The sequence below is a fragment of the Bactrocera neohumeralis genome, unplaced genomic scaffold (genome assembly GCF_024586455.1).
Source record: "Bactrocera neohumeralis isolate Rockhampton unplaced genomic scaffold, APGP_CSIRO_Bneo_wtdbg2-racon-allhic-juicebox.fasta_v2 ctg619, whole genome shotgun sequence".
In the NCBI taxonomy this organism is placed as follows: domain Eukaryota; kingdom Metazoa; phylum Arthropoda; class Insecta; order Diptera; family Tephritidae; genus Bactrocera; species Bactrocera neohumeralis.
Window position 1 is genome coordinate 91,663 of NW_026093064.1, and position 11,888 is coordinate 103,550.

Genomic DNA, 11,888 nt, shown 5'->3' on the forward strand with positions numbered 1-11,888 from the left:
TAAGAGATGCATGTACATATGCAATTATTTATATCATATTTAATGAAGAACTATTTAATAATAACCTGGTTTCGCATAAATATGCTGCTTTTTCAACATGTATCAACATGTAAAATTTAGCAACGACATGAACCTACGGTTATTTGCCAATTGGAAAAGTGTTATGCACAGCGTATAAGCACATAAAGAGAAGGGTTACCAGCATAAATAAGTTTAATCAAATTACAAATTTAGGAATGTAAACTTAAGTTAAACGTAAAACATTGTGTTCAAAATTGAACATGTTCGTTTTCTTAAATAAGATAAGTTAAGAAATTTGTAATATTTAAGATCATGAAAACATATACAGTCCACTAATTTTAGATAATCATTTCTTTCCCTCGGCAATATGTTCAAATATCATTGAACATGCTTACTTATCAGCAAAGCCGAAATTTTACTAAATATATAAATCTATTTATATAGTATATTAATATACATACATATATATATAATGCATTTAGATGCAACGCACATCTAATAATAATAAAAATGCATGGGTAGACACAAGTGGTAATGTTCAAATATATTGAACATACATACACATATACGGAAACAGACACATACTTAAAATGCATTGTCATGCAAAACAATAGCATTCAACAGACAATAACACAAACATTACTAAGGATAAGATGTTTGCATATGATAACCCACGGGTTCTTAGAATACATTTTAGCAACTGTTGTAAATGTAAGTTAGCAACACTAAAGTTAACTGCCATAAGCAGAATAATGCTGGATAAGCAATTAACCAATTAACATCCGGCACGCGCAGTATAAACTACAGCCAGGCTGACCAACAATAATGCAACCATTGCAACAATTGCAAATCAACATCCGTCATACGCGGAATAACGCGACACAAGTAAATAAGTCAATAGTGCTAGCATAAGTAATTTTTAAGTTATAAATAATAGATAAATTGAAATTGTAATTAGTCTTAGGAGAACATTTTGACAATAAAGGTCATTTTGACCAAAAATATAAATTTTTTAGCCGTTTTAATCTAACCGGCAATTATTTGTACGCACATTAAAACAAACTCAAGGTCACACAACATAGGTTAAAACATATAAACATACACATATATTATGTTATTTAGGATATTTTGAAAAATAGTATATAAGGCTCCCAAATTTAAAAATAAAAACAGAATGACATAATTCTCAGCTCAGTGAAGGTCTCTTCATTTCCCCCCACCAGTGGTAAGGAATGAGAAATCTTAGTTGAGTTTAAACACATTGCAAGTTAAAAAAGCAATATACTTTAGCTGATTTAAGAAATTACTGGTTTTGACTGTACTCTTTTACATTTATTTTTTTATTGCTCACTCATCATTGAAAAAACAATCAAACAAACTTAAAGACTTTGCAACCCTATGCGAACAGCTGGGTATTATTTCACCAATTGGAAAACAACCCATAACAAAAGCACCAACTACAATAAGTGGAGACATTTTCGTTTAACTGAAATTCAGAATTTCAAATTCTACAGCGGTTTATTTGCTAACCGGTGCTGGAACACACAGGTGGAAATTCTCAATTAAATTTAATTTTTATCCGAATTAATTCAAATCTTAATAATTAACATTTTGTTTTACTTCTAATTTACACTTACATAAATACAACCAAATATGTGTATAATCTACAAAATCAGAAAAGAGTGAAATTCATTCACTTTAAAAATTCAATTACTATTTTTAGTAAAGTGCCAACCAAAAAATCTCACCTTGACGCCCGTAGCAAAGAGACTTGACGTGCACGTGTTGAAAGAGCTCATGAATCAGTCGAACAGAGAGCAGAAAGATATGCAGCTCAAAGAATTCGTACAGCTGAAATTCGTGCACGAGAACAGCGGATAATCGTCGACAAGAAAATGCATTGAGAGCCAGGGTGGCACGTCAACAACACATAGATTCATTTAGAGAACAAAACCGAGAAAATCATCGGACCAACCGCGCAGTAACACGTCGATCATTTGTTCGTCTTGCATTTAATTACGAACCAGACATCAATTACTCTGCTGATTCTACAGTCACTATTGGTGCGATGAAAAAAATATGCAATTATTGTCAGGCGTTAAAATTTCACAATGAAACACCCGGCATGTGTTGCGCTTCAGGAAAAGTTGTATAGCCACCACTTTCTACTCCACCTGAACCTTTGAAATCCCTTCTTTCTGGCATTTCAAATGAATCAAAATTATGTTTGAGTAAGACACGAAAATTCAATTCGTGCTTCCAAATGACGTCGTTTAGGGCATCCAAAGTTTGTGATTTGTCATCTGATGGTCGTAATTTTGAAACAACATTCAAAATTCAAGGCCAGGTATACCATAAGATTGGATCATTGATGCCGATGCCAAATGAAGATCCAAAATTTCTTCAGATTTATTTTATGGGCAATTGCGAAGAACGTGTAACAACTCGATGCCAGTATAATTTGATTGATCAACCAGAAAAGAGAGCAATTGTATTGTCGTTAGAATTATTTTTGAAGAGCAATAATCAGTTGGTTCAATTGTTTAAAAGAGTGTCACCACAATTAAAAAGTGACAATTATCAAACTGTCATTGAAGCGGACAAAGTGCTTGTGGGAGAACACGCCGGCAGATTCAATGCACCAACCGTTTATGAAGTTCATATTATTATGGTCGGTGATCCAGTTGATAACAGATCCATAAAAATTTCACGCCGAGATAATTCATTAAGTAGAATTTCAGAATTACACCGTTCGTACGATACACTCCAGTACCCACTGATATTCTGGCAAGGACAAGTTTGATATCATATCAACATTAAACAGTATGATCCAGTCAATGGTAATGAATTAAATAAAAAAGTTAGTTCAATGAACTACTAATCGTATCGATTAATGATTAGACACAATCAAGACGACTATATCTTTCGATATCGTCAATTGTATCATCAATACGTTGTGGATATGTTTGCTAAAATTGAAAGCGAACGTTTGCGATTCATTCGGTTCAACCAAGCCAAACTACGATCAGAGGATTACATTCACTTACGAGATGCTATTGTTGGAAACGTCGATGGAAATTTAAACACAAATAAAATCGGCACTGCTATTATTTTACCTTCCAGCTACATAGGTAGCCCACGAAACATGCAAGAATATATACAGGATGCAATGACTAATGTACGTCATTACGGTCGTCCAGAAATCCAATCTTTACTATTACCAGGTCAACAATCAATGCATCATCACGATATTACTGCACGAGTGTTTAAACAAAAGTTGAAATCTTTAATGTCGAGCTTTGCAGTTCTGTCAAATCCATCAAGTATATTTGCAAGTACGTTTATAAGGGCAGTGATTTGGCCTTATTTGGAGTACAAAATATAGACGAAAATGATGAAATAACGCGCTACCAAATGGGTAGATACGAGTGCATTAGCAACAACGAAGCTATCTGGCGCATACTTAGCTTCCCCATACACCATAGAGAACCTGCTATCCAACATCTTGCAGTGCATCTTGAAAACGGACAACGTGTGTATTTCACGGAAGAAAATATTCTCCAAAGAGCATGTGAACCACCAAAAACGACACTAACCGAATTTTTCACTCTTTGTCAAAAAACTGATATGTATGGTCAATTCGCAAAAACACTATTATACACTGATATGCCATGCTATTTTACATGGAACACGTCAGCAAAAAAATGGGAACCGCGTAAAAAGGGAAAACGACATCCTTCAATTGCAGGCATATTTAAAGCTAAGACACTGGAACGACTTTATACTGTACATCCAAAACAACGTGAATGTTTTTTTTCTGCGTTTATTGTTGGTAAATGTTCTTGAACCAATCTCTTTTCAATTTTTACGAACAGTTAATAGCCAAGTGTTCAGTACATATAAAGATGCATGTCACGCGTTGCAACTTTTAGAAGAATACAGCCATTGGGATCTGACACTTGCTGATGCTGCTTTAATGTCCTCGCCGAGTAATATTCGTCAACTATTTGCCATTATTTTGACGACATGTTTCCCAACACAGTCATCTACATTGTGGGACAAATATAAGAACTACATGACTGAAGATATACTCTACGGACATAAACAAATAAACCACTCTACAAACTTAGACTTCACACAAGATATGTATAACGAAGCATTATTATTGATTGAAGATTTATGTATTTTGATTTCAAGTTTACCATTTAGTCATTATGGTATTCCATCTCCTGATCGCCCAGCTACAGACTTAGAGCGCTATTACACGAGGCAACTTTTGTTGCGGAAACTCTTGGTTTATAGGCGAGGGAGCGACGAGGAGAGGAGAATCGCGCCGAGTTTCCAGTGTTCAGCAACTCGCTTTGTGTTCTTATTCGTAACAGTTCACTCCGACGTTTTTCGGCATTTGTGTTCTTTAATTAAAGATATTGTGAAATGTATGGAGGAAGCCATACAAATTGATTCAGACGACAGTAAAACTATCTTTGTTTTAATAAATTAAATGTATTTCTTAATTGACAGAGCTGATTAATATATGTGATAGAGTGGCCCAAATACCTATAAGGAAAAAGAAACGACAATGGGTTAAAGTAAAGAGTAGACAATGGGGTAAAGTAAAGTGAAAGAGAATGAGAAAAAAACTCGAACAGAGTTGCGCAACACAAGTTGCTCGTGTGAAGGTAATGGGCGACAGCAAAAGAGAATCGCCCGAGAATTACCAACAAAAATTGCTCCATGTAATCGCGGACTTAGTAAATAGTGATTTGCAGCGAAAAGAACAATTTAATAATCGTGATTTAAATACATTTGTTACTAAGAATAAACCATTAATAACTGAAGAGCAGAAGAGCAAATGCAATCGAATTATGTTGGCTGTTAATGCCAAACAAGGCGGTTTTTTCTATTTAGATGCACCAGGTGGGACCGGTAAAACATATTTGTTATCCTTCATTTTTGCGAAACTGCGGTCACAACATAAAATTGCATTAGCAGTTGCATCATCAGGCATAGCTGCTACTTTGTTGGATGGTGAACGGATAGCACATTCTGCTTTCAAGCTATCATTAGATATTCATAACAATCCAAATGCAATGGGTAATATCAAAAAAAAAGCGGAATGGCAGCAGTGTTACGGAAGACTTCGGTCATAATTTGGGATGAGTGTACTATGGCTCATAAGCACTAACTGGAAGCATTAAGTAGGACTATGCAGGATTTAAACAATAGTGACAGATTTTCGGTGGTACTAATTTATTACCCTCTGGTGATTTTCGGCAAACGTTGCCAGTTATTCCTCGCTCTACTTTTGCAGATGAAGTTAATGCATGTCTAAAACAATCAATTTTATAGAGAAATGTTGAAACACTCAGTCTGACAAAAAACATGCGAGTACAACTCCAAAATGATTCAACAGCACAAGAATTTTCTAAACAATTACTGGATCTTGAAAACGGTGAAATAGAATTTCATCAAGATACTCAACATATTAGATTGCCAGATAATTTCTGTACTGTTGTTCAAACTAAAAATGAACTGATTGAGAGTGTTTTCCCAGATATACTAAATAACTATTTAAGTCATGACTGGTTTAGTAATCGTGCAATTTTAGCAGCGAAAAATGTTGATGTTGATCTGATTAACTACCAGATACAACAATTATTACCGATGATTCTTTAGACATATCAGGAATGCCACCACACAATCTACGATTGAAAATTGGATCACCGATTATTTTACTGCGTAATTTAGACCCTCCTAAATTATGCAACGGCACACGTTTGGTGATCAAAAGAATTACTGGAAACGTTCTTGAAGCAACTATTTTGACAGGAAAGTTTAAAGGAGAAATTGTTTTGTTACCACGTATTCCGATGACACCATCCGATTCTCCCATATCATTTAAAAGACTACAGTTTCCCATTCGTTTAGCTTTTGCGATGACTATAAAAAATCTCAAGGCCAAACAATGTCTATTTGCGGATTCTTCTTTTTCTTAATTGGCGTAGACTCCGCTTACGCGAATATAGCCGAGTTAACAACAGCGCGCCAGTCGTTTCTTCTTTTCGCTATGTGGCGCCAATTGGATATTCCAAGCGAAGCCAGGTCCTTTTCCACTTGGTCCTTCCAACGGAGAGGAGGTCTTCCTTTTCTTTTGTTTCCCCCGGCGGGTACTGCGTCGAATACTTCCAGAGCTGGAGTGTTTTCGTCCATCCGGACAGCATGACCTAGCCAGCGTAGCCGCTGTCTTTTAATTCGCTGAACTATGTCGATGTCATCGTATATCTCGTACAGCTCATCGTTCCATCGAATGCGGTATTCGCCGTGGCTAACGCGCAAACTACCATAAATCTTTCGCAGAACTTTTCTCTCGAAAACTCGCAACGTCGACTCATCCGTTGTTGATATCGTCCAAGACTCTGCACCATATAGCAGGACGGGAATTATGAGCGACTTATAGAGTTTGCTTTTTGTTTGTCGAGAGAGGACTTTGCTTCTCAATTGCCTACTCAGTCCGAAGTAACACCTGTTGGCAAGAGTTATCCTGCGTTGGATTTCTAGGCTGACATTGTTGGTGGTGTTTACGCTGGTTCCAAGATAGACGAAATTATCTACAACTTCAAAGTTATGACTGTCAACAGTGACGTGAGTGCCAAGTCGCGAGTGCGACGACTGTTTATTTGATGACAGGCGATATTTCGTCTTGCCCTCGTTCACTGCCAGACCCATTTCTCTTGCTTCCTTGTCCAGCCTGGAGAAAGCAGAACTAACGCCGCGGGTGTTGAGGCCGATGATATCAATATCATCGGCATACGCCAGCAGCTGTACACTCTTATAAAAGATGGTACCTTCTCTATTTAGTTCTGCGGCTCGAACTATTTTCTCCAGAAACAGGTTGAAAAAGTCGCACGATAGGGAATCGCCTTGTCTGAAACCTCGTTTGGTATCGAACGGCTCGGAGAGGTCCTTCCCGATCCTGACGGAGCTTTTCGTGTTACTCAACGTCAGTTTACACAGCCGTATTAGTTTTGCGGGGATACCAAATTTAGACATCGCGGCATAAAGGCAGCTCCTTTTCGTGCTGTCGAAAGCAGCTTTGAAATCGACGAAGAGGTGGTGTGTGTCGATTCTCCTTTCACGGGTCTTTTTCCAAGATTTGGCGCATGGTGAATATCTGGTCGGTTGTTGATTTGCCAGGTCTAAAGCCACACTGATAAGGTGCAATCAGTTTGTTGACGGTGGGCTTTAATCTTTCACACAATACGCTCGATAGAACCTCATATGCGATGTTGAGGAGGCTAATCCCACGGTAGTTGGCGCAGATTGTGGGGTCTCCATTTTTATGGATTGGGCATAGCACACTTAAATTCCAATCGTTGGGCATGCTTTCGTCCGACCATATTTTGCAGAGAAGCTGATGCATGCTCCTTATCAGTTCTTCGCCGCCGTGTTTGAATAGCTCGGCCGGCAATCCGTCGGCCCCTGCCGCTTTGTTGTTCTTCAGGCGGGCAATTGCTATTCGAACTTCTTCATGGTCGGGCAATGGAACGTCTGCTCCATCGTCATCGATTGGGGAATCGGGTTCTCCTTCCCCTTGTGTTGTGCGTTCACTGCCATTCAGCAGGCTGGAGAAGTGTTCCCTCCATAATTTAAGTATGCTCTGGGCATCAGTGACTAGATCACCTTTGGGGGTTCTACAAGAGTATGCTCTGGTCTTGGAACCTTCTGTAAGCCGCCGCATGTTTTCGTAGAATTTTCGAGTATTACCCCTGTCGGCCAGCTTATCAAGCTCTTCGTACTCACGCATTTCGGCCTCTTTCTTCTTCTGTCTACAAATGCGTCTCGCTTCCCTCTTCAACTCTCGGTATCTATCCCATCCCGCACGTGTAGTGGTCGATCGTAACGTTGCGAGGTAGGCAGCCTGTTTTCTCTCACGGCACTCCTCGTCGTACCAGCTGTTCTTTTGCACTTTCCGAAAACCAATGGTTTCGGTTGCAGCTGTACGTAAGCAGTTTGAAATGCCGTCCCACAGTTCCCTTATACCGAGTTGTTGACGAGTGCTCTCAGAGAGCAGGAGTGCAAGCCGAGTAGAAAATCGTTCGGCTGTCTGTTGTGATTGCAGCTTCTCGACGTCGAACCTTCCTTGTGTTTGTTGGCGTGCGTTTTTTGCTGCACAGATGCGGGTGCGAATCTTAGCTGCAACAAGATAGTGATCCGAGTCGATGTTAGGACCTCGGAGCGCACGCACATCTAAAACACTGGATACGTGTCTTCCGTCTATCACAACATGATCGATCTGGTTGGTAGTTTTTCGATCCGGAGACAGCCAGGTAGCTTGATGAATCTTTTCATGCTGGAATCTAGTACTACAGATAACCATATTTCGGGCCCCGGCGAAGTCAATCAGCCTCAACCCATTTGGGGATGTTTCGTCGTGGAGGCTGAATTTACCGACCGTAGTGCCAAAGATACCTTCTTTGCCCACCCTGGCGTTAAAGTCGCCAAGCACGATTTTGACATCGTGGCGGGGCAGCCTTTATAAGTGCGCTCCAAGCACTCATAAAAGGCATCTTTGGTCACATCGTCCCTCTCTTCCGTCGGGGCGTGGGCGCAAATCAGCGATATGTTGAAAAACCTCGCTTTGATGCGGATTGTGGCTAGACGTTCATTCACCGCAGTGAATGATAGTACTCGGCGACGGAGTCTCTCTCCCACCACGAATCCTACACCAGACTTGCGCTCCTTTATATGGTCACTGTAGTAAATGTCACAAGGACATACTCGTCTCTGTCCTTGTCCCGTCCATCGCATCTCTTGGACGGCGGTGATGTCGGCCTTTGTTTTTACGAGGACATCAACCAGCTGGGCAGAGGCACCTTCCCAATTAAGGGACCGGACATTCCAGGGGCATGCCCTCAATTCGTAGTCCTTATTTCGTTTGCCATGGTCGCATTCAAAAGGGGAGTCTCTCATCCGAGGCTGGTTATACTTATTCACTGGGGGTGTTTTTTTTTACGTGGCGGGTCCCAAACCCAGCGCACAACCCTATGCAGGGGATGTTTCGCCTTCTCACTTTAGCTCGCCTTCAAACGGATGTTCTTAGGCTACCCAGAGGATACTTGGTCAAAGACCGGAAGTACTGAGCTGCTTGAGCCATGTGTAAAAGAATCGTTTCTGGCCACTCCCAAGTGAATGGCGATCAGAGAACTTTCCTCACTTGCGTGAACTTCTACACATGACTCCATCCGGATATTTGCGGATTAGACTTAGAAAATCCATGTTTCTCCCATGGGCAAAATTATACCTGGCGTATTCAGGAGTAGGAAGACCATCAAGTTTATTTGTATTAACAAAGGACCGATTGAACAAAAATATTGTACATCGAATGGCGCTTCATTGAGCATTAATTGTAATTTATTACGATTAAATACATTTAGAGTATACATATCAAATAAAAATATTCAAAGAATTTATTAAATACATTATATTATAAAAATGTTATGTTAATTTGTATTAAATTTTGTCTTTCAAATCCTTCTTGAATCACTCAGCCACAGCAACGCGTGGCCGGGTCTGCTAGTATAAATATATATTTAAATACTATGAGCACTTTGTACAATAAAAAGGGTGTGAAAAAAGTCGTTCATCAGGTGTCATTCGGTAACCGTCTTTCGACTCCGCACGGACAGCAATAATCTCTCTGACGGCGTGTTGGTGGAGTGTGACTGCGCAAGCCAAATGCAGATTGTTGCTGAATAAATGTTATAAAGCTAAATACGGATTTCGGGATTAGTATTATTAAAATATTTTGCGCAAATTTAAAATATTTTGCATATATCTTTTCGCAAAATTGTAGAAGTATTGAATGCATAATGCATTTCCTTTTTATTAAAATTTCGAAAATTCGAGTTAAATAAATTGATTTCGTTATATAAATTCTAAGAGTTTCTGGGATCGCGATTTCTTTTATATTTATATCCCAAAATTTCGGGTTTCCGATATTTCTTATTTTAAATCCCAAAATTTCGAATTAGATTAATTGATTATATAAAAAGTTCTGAAAATTTTCGGGATTCCGATTTTTCTTATTTTAAAATCTCAAAATTTCGAGATGAATAAATTGAAAATTTAAGTTAAATAAATTGATTACAAAATGGCTTACGTTTAAGCTAATACACTGTAGTACATAGGAACCTACACAAATACATATCCAATACTAGTTTTAAATTTCAGGCTTGAAATCTACGCCAATTGTGCAGAAAAAATATTAAAAGTACACATTACACCAACATGCAAAAAAAGTTAAAAATTGTATTTAGAAAAGAGAAAATACTTACTTACGCCCGTTCGCCGCGTTGTTGTTGATGATGGCGTTTGCATTTGGGAACCACTGCTAGACGTCGCACCGCTTCATTGCCGGACCAACTAACTCATCGGCTGATTACCTTACACAGCTTATTGCTACTAAAGCGCACATTTGGGTTGTTGTAACTCACATTATGAGCAGTAAAACGAGATACAAAGATAACAACAATATTGACAATATAACTTGTTGATGGCAAATTTAAATATCCACACACTCTCAGCCTGTTGTTTAAGCCCCGAAAGGACAGGCTGAACAGAGTTTTTTAAATTTATTTTCAACTTGGCAATAGTAGAAAACGGAACACTGTTTATTGGTGCTGTGCTAAAATGAAAGTATATTGAGTTAAAATTAAATTAAAAACTAGAAATTGATATGGAAATATGAGTGAAATTTGAAGTGAAGCTGAAAATACAGTATGTATGGTTAAGTGCGATAAAAGTCTAGTATTTTTGGTAGCTGATATGGAAAATAACAACAACACACATACGCCAATTTCAAAAACTGCAAATAACAACAACAAGATATACAAAATTTAATTTTATTGCATTTCAATTAATTATCTGTCAGAAATTTTGAATTCTTGCTACTTTGTGCTTTAAGCTTTCAAGTCAGCTGTACTTTGTGTACAGCTATACAAATAAAATAAAAAATGTCCTTGTAGATGTTAATTTGAATGAAAAAAATTAACTTTAAATAAAAACAAATATTTATTATTTAAGAGGCGTAAGCAAAGAAAAAACCGTTATAAAAATTTGAAATACTTTTCAGATTTATAATTTTTAATACATGTCATATATCCACCTTCTCATTCTCATTAATTCATTTTTCCCTTTTTACTCTTTAGCAGTTTTTATTTAATTTTTCTTAACAAATCATTAGGTGGCAACTCTACTCATTTTCGCATTAGTGCAAATATTTTCGAAACATATGCTACTAATAAATAAAATTTTTGGTTTTTGTTACGCTGTATACCTATTTACGCTTCTTTTTTAATTTGATGTTTAACAAGGTCTATTGTACCTAATACGGCACAAAAAGGTTAACACTCAATTGTTACACGCCAACAGCTAACTGATATGAGTTTTCAATCAAATTTTACAACTCGTAGAATTTTACATTTTTAGTATTCAACATCGGTGAATGTAAAATATGATTGTGTGTGTAAATTCCTGAAAATTCTTTGCAAGAAAACTGTTAAATAATTCAATTTTCCACAAATTAATTCTGTGTTGAGTTGAGTTAAATTGAATTTTAGTAAAATGAATAATGCCTAATTCAAAAGATTTCAGAAATCATAGTCTTCTAAAAAATATTTTATCTCCACTGAGAGGGAATTCGTATGAACAAATAAATACTTTTTTGGTACAAATGCTGATAAACAGAATGATGATGATATGGTACAAATATTATGAGGGATTCTTTAGGCATATTTGAGTATCGGATAGAATACATAATATTTATGTGTGTACATGTGGATTTTAAAAGAGCAGAGAGTAGGCAAATA